Source organism: Manis javanica, chromosome 1 (genome assembly GCF_040802235.1).
Source record: "Manis javanica isolate MJ-LG chromosome 1, MJ_LKY, whole genome shotgun sequence".
Lineage (NCBI taxonomy): Eukaryota > Metazoa > Chordata > Mammalia > Pholidota > Manidae > Manis > Manis javanica.
The window spans coordinates 107,861,369-107,867,368 of NC_133156.1; the positions used below are offsets into that span (position 1 = coordinate 107,861,369).

The 6,000-nt window shown below is 45.6% G+C and overlaps 1 long non-coding RNA gene across 1 annotated transcript in view; it reads right to left on the reverse strand.

Moving 5' to 3' along the window:
* Positions 1–2,910, reverse strand: part of LOC140848831 (uncharacterized) — a 175,067-nt gene extending 172,157 nt beyond the window's left edge. The window contains exon 1 of the long non-coding RNA XR_012130043.1: positions 2,507–2,910. This is a non-coding gene — a long non-coding RNA (uncharacterized lncRNA). The remainder of the gene's footprint in view (positions 1–2,506) is intronic.
* Positions 2,911–6,000: the final 3,090 nt, after the last annotated feature.

A 6,000-nucleotide genomic window follows, 5' to 3' on the forward strand; every position in this document is an offset into this window, starting at 1 on the left:
AGAATCAGAACTATTTATCTTTACATCCTGGAACTTCTTCCTAGGAGTCCTAGATCAAAGACAGTCACATTTATGGTTTGATATACTGAAAGCTATCTTCCCCAAAGATTCACACTCCCACCAGCAATGCTGGGTCCCCATTTCCCCACATACCCTCCAGTTCGGATGCTATCAGTCTATTATGAAGTATGAGGTTTGGAATGAGGTCTAAGCAAGATCTTCCATACAACTTCTTTGTTTTACAAGTGCAGAACCTAAGACCTGAAGATTAAATTACTTACCAAAATCACCCAGCACCTAAACAAAAGAACTGGACACGAGAACTCAAGTTCACTTGCCTGGCATCCATTCCCCCTTTCACCTAGTAACAGCTCCCTGATTTGGGGGAGGATGGTAAGCAGAATGAAGGTCCCCAAAGATGTTCATTCCTAATCCCAGGAACTGTGAATATGTTAATGTACATGGCAAAAGGGACTACTGATGTGATTCAGTTAAGAATCTTGAGATGGGGAGATTATCCTGGATTATCTGGGTAGCCCAATGTAATCACAAGGGGCCTCACAAGTAAAAGATGGAGGCAGGAGAGAAGCAAAGGTCTGAGGGATAGGATTGCTCTGAAGGTAGAAGAGGGCCACCAGCCAAGGGATGCAGGCACCTCTAGGAGCTACAAAAGGCAAGGAAATGGGTTCCCTCCTGGTGCCTCTCAGAGGAACACAGGCCTTCTAACACCTTGATTCTAGCTCAGTGGAAACCCGTTTCAGAATTCTGACCTCCAGAACTGTAAAATAATTAGTTTATGTTGTTTTAAGCCACAGAGTTTGTGCTCATAGCAATAAGAAACTAGCATGAGGAGAGTGCCAGCTTCCTACTCTCATCTAGTTCAGATGGGGACAGGAAAACTCACCAAGGGCATGCCACCCAGGCTGGGATTAACAGCATGTGCCATGCCCCAGACTTATATGACTCACACCTGGAATGGCAGGTCACCAATATTGGGTATGAAAGTCAGACCCAAAACTTGTATTGGTGGTACTGGCACAAGAACAGACCCAGAGACCAGTGGAAAGGAATAGAGACTCCAGATATTAACCCAAACATATATGATCAATTAATATATGATAAAGGAGCCAGGGATATACAATGGGGAAATGACAGCCTCTTCAACAGGTGGTGTCGGCAAAACTGGACAGCTACATGTAAGACAATGAAACTGGATTATTGTCTAACCCCATACACAAAAGTAAATTAGAAATGGATCAAAGACCTGAATGTAAGTCATGAAATCATAAACATAGAAAAAAACATAGGCAAAAATCTCTTGGACATAAACATGAGCGACTTCTTCATGAACATATCTCCCTGGGCAAGGGAAACAAAAGCAAAAATGAACAAGTGGGACTATATCAAGCTGAAAAGCTTCTGTACAGCAAAGGACACCACCAATATAACAAAAAGGCACCCTACAGTATGGGAGAATATTTTCATAAATGACAGATCCGATAAAAGGTTGACATCCAAAATATATAAAGACCTCATGCACCTCAACAAACAAAAAGCAAATAATCCAATTAAAAAATGGGCACAGGATCTGAACAGACACTTCTCCAAAGAAGAAATTCAGAAGGCCAACAGATGCATGAAAAGATGCTCCACATCGCTTGTCACCAGAGAAATGCAAATTAAAACCACAAGAGAGAGCAAATAGCGCAAAAAGCCAAACATATTTACTATATGGACCTTTCGAGAAAAAGCTTGCCCATCCTCGAGCTACAGGTTGCCTTGTTCTGGGTCAAGCCATCAGAAATTAAGACCCCTCATGGGTTACACCCTCCCATCAAATCAAACACACTGTAACTGAGGCCCGGGGCTGGGTGCTGAGAGTGTGCAGAGGAAGCATCCAGGCTTCCTGTCTACTGGGAAACACAGGTACAGAAACATAGCAGAGCATGATAAAGGATATGAGCCTTACTCATTTAAACGAAACAACATATGAAGAACACTTGGCACAGTGCCTAATACATAGTAAGCAATTCATAAATGGTAGCGCTTAACTTTTAACTATTTTTACTATAATTCCCCAAATGCCTTGGGCTACCGGAAGCTAGCTGGAGAAGGCAGAGGCGCTTCACAAGGTTAGGCAAGGGAACAACTGAGCAAGAAGGAGCGGCCTGACTCCAGGCCTGAGGAATTAGGTTGTCATACTTTCTCAGAGCACAGCGAGGAATTTGGAAGTCAGACTTGGCGATTTACCTCAGAAGGGAAGAATGTCTTCCAGCATCGGAGACCCAACTGTGAAGGATTCCTCATGTTACTAACGCACAAAGAGCAAAAACTAGGAGAGATAGGTTCAAGGAAGGTTGTTTCTTTTAGAATAAAGCACCACTAAAAAGGCTTGCAAGCAAGGAGAAAGGAGGCTACAGCCCAGGCCTTAGGAAGCAGAGCAGGGAAAGACGGAAGAACGAGGCAGGCCCTCCGGGGGCGGCAGGTGCCCGGGCCCGGCACTCACGCGGGAGGCTTGTCCGGGCGCCGCCAGAGGCGCTCTCCGCACCCGCTGCCGGAGCCGCAGGTTCAGGCGGAGGCTTCGCCGGGGTTCAGTCTCGCCGTCAGCCGGCGCCCTCAGGGGCGCGTCCTCGGGCAGCGTCTGGGGCGAGGAGCGCGCGGTCCGCCCCCGGTCAGCGAGCGCGACCCCTCGCCCACCTCCCCGCCACGCGCCCCGGGCGACCCCCCCCAGCTGCCGGGCCTCGTACGCCCCGTGCCCGTCGCCCGCCGTGGGCCGGGGCGGCTCTCCGGCTGGGCTCGGGGCAGATAGCACAGCGCCGACAGAGGCAGGTGCAAGAGGCTAAGATAATGATTCCCAGCACGGCAGCAGCTTTCCCCACCAGGAGCCCCGTACTCCGACCGACCACTGATTGTTAAGCCCCCTACGTGGGGTGGGATCACGCGGGGCTTTGCCCGTGGCCTCCGTGACGTAATAAAGGTGATACGTAGCCGACTCTCAGGTATAAACACGTAACACGGATAATGGGGAACGTGTCTCCTTGCAGGTAGTAATGGTCCAAGGCCAACAGCTTTTCTCGTTAAGGACGTTTCAGTGTTCAGTAAAGAGAGGCTTTGCCAGCTATTCACAGACGGCTCCCTGGGTGAATTTAATAGGGGCTTCCCTGTGTGCTATACTGTCCTCCAGGCAAATGCAGGGGGGGTCAAACCTCCAGGCAAGTTGCCAAGTGGTCATACCAATAGAAAACAGAATGTGCCCACCTGGCCTTGAGGAGACAGAGGTTGGCATCTTAGGAATCTGAGCTGCTAGTTGATACGGCACATGCTGGCCTGGGCAGACAACCCCATCAAGCATGCGGAGGGCGGGCTGAGTGAACTGGTGTTGTCGACCTTAATATTTACCATAATGTTCAAGTGATTAACGATCCATCTTAGGCCTTTGGCACTTTAACTTAAAACGGGATCTCCCTTCAGCCACATGCCAGCATTTGACACTATTTTCCACCTCCCTTCCTGCCCCAATATACTTGGCCAGTCTTCCTGCCCTCAGCTGCCCTGCTGGCCCATCGCCCCTGCCCTCCTTTCCTGGGGCACGCCTCTGCCCATGCTCCCCTCTCCACCCAGTCCTGTCTGCACATGGCCTTGTTAATTCCTTTCTGATTTTGATAAAATATTGACTTAAAAAAATATGTAATTAACAATGCCATTACAAGAACAGTGCCAATAAGATGGTTAATAAGTGTTATCATTTCAGAGATTAAGATTAGCCACAGAACAAGAAAAATTGAAATGCCTAAAACCTAACAGCTCATTTATGATAGAGGTTTACTCAATTTAACAATTCTAAAATCTCACTACTTACAAAAGTGAAAGAAACTTTTAAAACTATCAATAATAAAAGATAAATTTCAACTAATAGCATTAGAGGGAAGGGTGAATTATCTTTCTATTCCATTTTTTAAAATAATAAAATGTCATGTGAAAAAAAGTTTAGAGAAAATGCAGCCAAAATCTGTAGTGAAAAAAATGCATTATGGAGTTAGCTATTTTACTTTACATTTACATTACAGAGATATATTAATTAATTAATTTTAAAGTGCTTTTCTGGATTTTGTGAGTTTGTAGCATTTGTCATCTTTGTAAAATTTAAAGTTCCTGGTAGTTTGTTACAGGAGCTGTACAACACTATACACCATACACCATGCCAGTTTATATGTGTCAATTCAGGTTCTATGGAGCCTAAAATGCATGCAATATGGGGGGCTCTCTTGAGGAAAAATTCATAAAAGAAAAAGACTAATTTAGAATGAAAACAAATCATATGAAATTGCAAGAGTTATAGAACACAAATTTATTATCTTATAGCTGTGTAGGTCAGAAGTCCGACAAGCATCTCAACTGGGCTGAAATCAGTGGCTGGGAGGTTCTGATGGAGAATCTGTTTCCTTGCCTTTTCCAGCTTCTAAAGGCTGTCACCTTTCTTGGTTTGTGCCCCTTCTTCCCTCTTCAAAGCCAATAACGGTGGTCAAGTCCTTCTTTCATCCCATCATTCTGACCTTCAGTAGTCACATTTCCCTGACTCTTTCCTGCCTCCCTCTTCCACCTTTAAGGACTCTTGTGACTACACTGGGCCATGCCGGATAATTGAGGATAATCTCCTTATTTTAAGGTCAGCTGATTAACCATGGTAATTCCATCTGCAGTCATAATTTCCTTTTGCTATGCAAGACAACATACACACAGGTTCCTGGGATTAGGAACCTGCACATGCACAGCCATGGGAGAAAGCTGTCAGCAGAGCGGACAAGGAGGGTAGACCGTAAGGCAAGGTGTCTGTAGGAGAGAGGAGGAAGGAGAGAGGGAGGGAGAGCGCCCACAAGCCCTGGTGACACTGGGTCCCTGACTCGACCTCCTGTTCTCCTTTGCTATTGATCAAGTTCCTTTTCCACTTGAGCAAGCTTGAGTTCAGTTTCTGTCACTTGCCATAAGCAGAATCCCGATTAATAGAACAATCATTAAGAGTTTACTGTATAGCAAGTACTGTGTGAAACACTTCATATGCACTTGGGTTTTTTTAATTTTCCTAACCATCCTGAAAAATATTAGCTTTTGCATCTTGTAATGAAGAACCCAAGGCCCTATGCAGTATGGCACCTTGCCCCAGCTCACCCACCAAATCTCAAGCTGTCTGTCCAATGGATTTAAGCAGAGTTTATATGTAGAAATTGTAGCTCCCCTTCTGTGGATCCTTTCCTTCTGGAATTTCCAGACTGATTTTCTGTCCTATGTGATTCTTCAGCCAGAAAGACTATTACTGGTTTTCCATTGGGCTTTTAGCTGTTCCTAATTCAGCCTAACAGGCTAGAAACCAAGAAACAGGAAACTCAGGCAGTACATTCATTTCTTGCAGGATCAACACCCCTCAATTTTGCTGGCTGATTTCTCTCCAGTGCTCTTCTTCTAACCTCCAGATCTGTATGACTAACTGCCTTTTAGACATCCAAGCTCGTGCCACTCACTGTACAACATGCCAATAAGTCAAGAGACAAGGCACTGGGGTGAGGAAAGTGACTTTATTCAGAAAGTCAGCCAACCAGGAAGATGCTGGGCTCATGTTCTAAAGAACCATCTTAACTCAGGGTTAATTGTAAGTTTCTTTTTTGCTAGGAAAAGATGGAGAAGGTAGGGGAGCAGGTTAGGGAGTAACTGAAGGCTGCAGACATCTGGACACCAGGGAGGGTCGGAGGTGAGTTGAGAAACTCGTGTCCTTGGTTCCTTGACTCTTGCCGACCCAGGTCTGGTAGCACTGTTCCTAAAACTCTTCAGCAGGACAATTATTATTTTCACATATATTTCTCTGTCTCCTGGAGGAGGCAAGCTTTGGGTAAGAAACTATTTGCAAAAATCTCAAACTGCAAGCAAAATTCATTTCCATGATCAGCAAGCCTTTGTGCAGGGCTGCAGAGCTCCACACAGGCCCTTTTCCTTTTTTCTCCTTTTGGC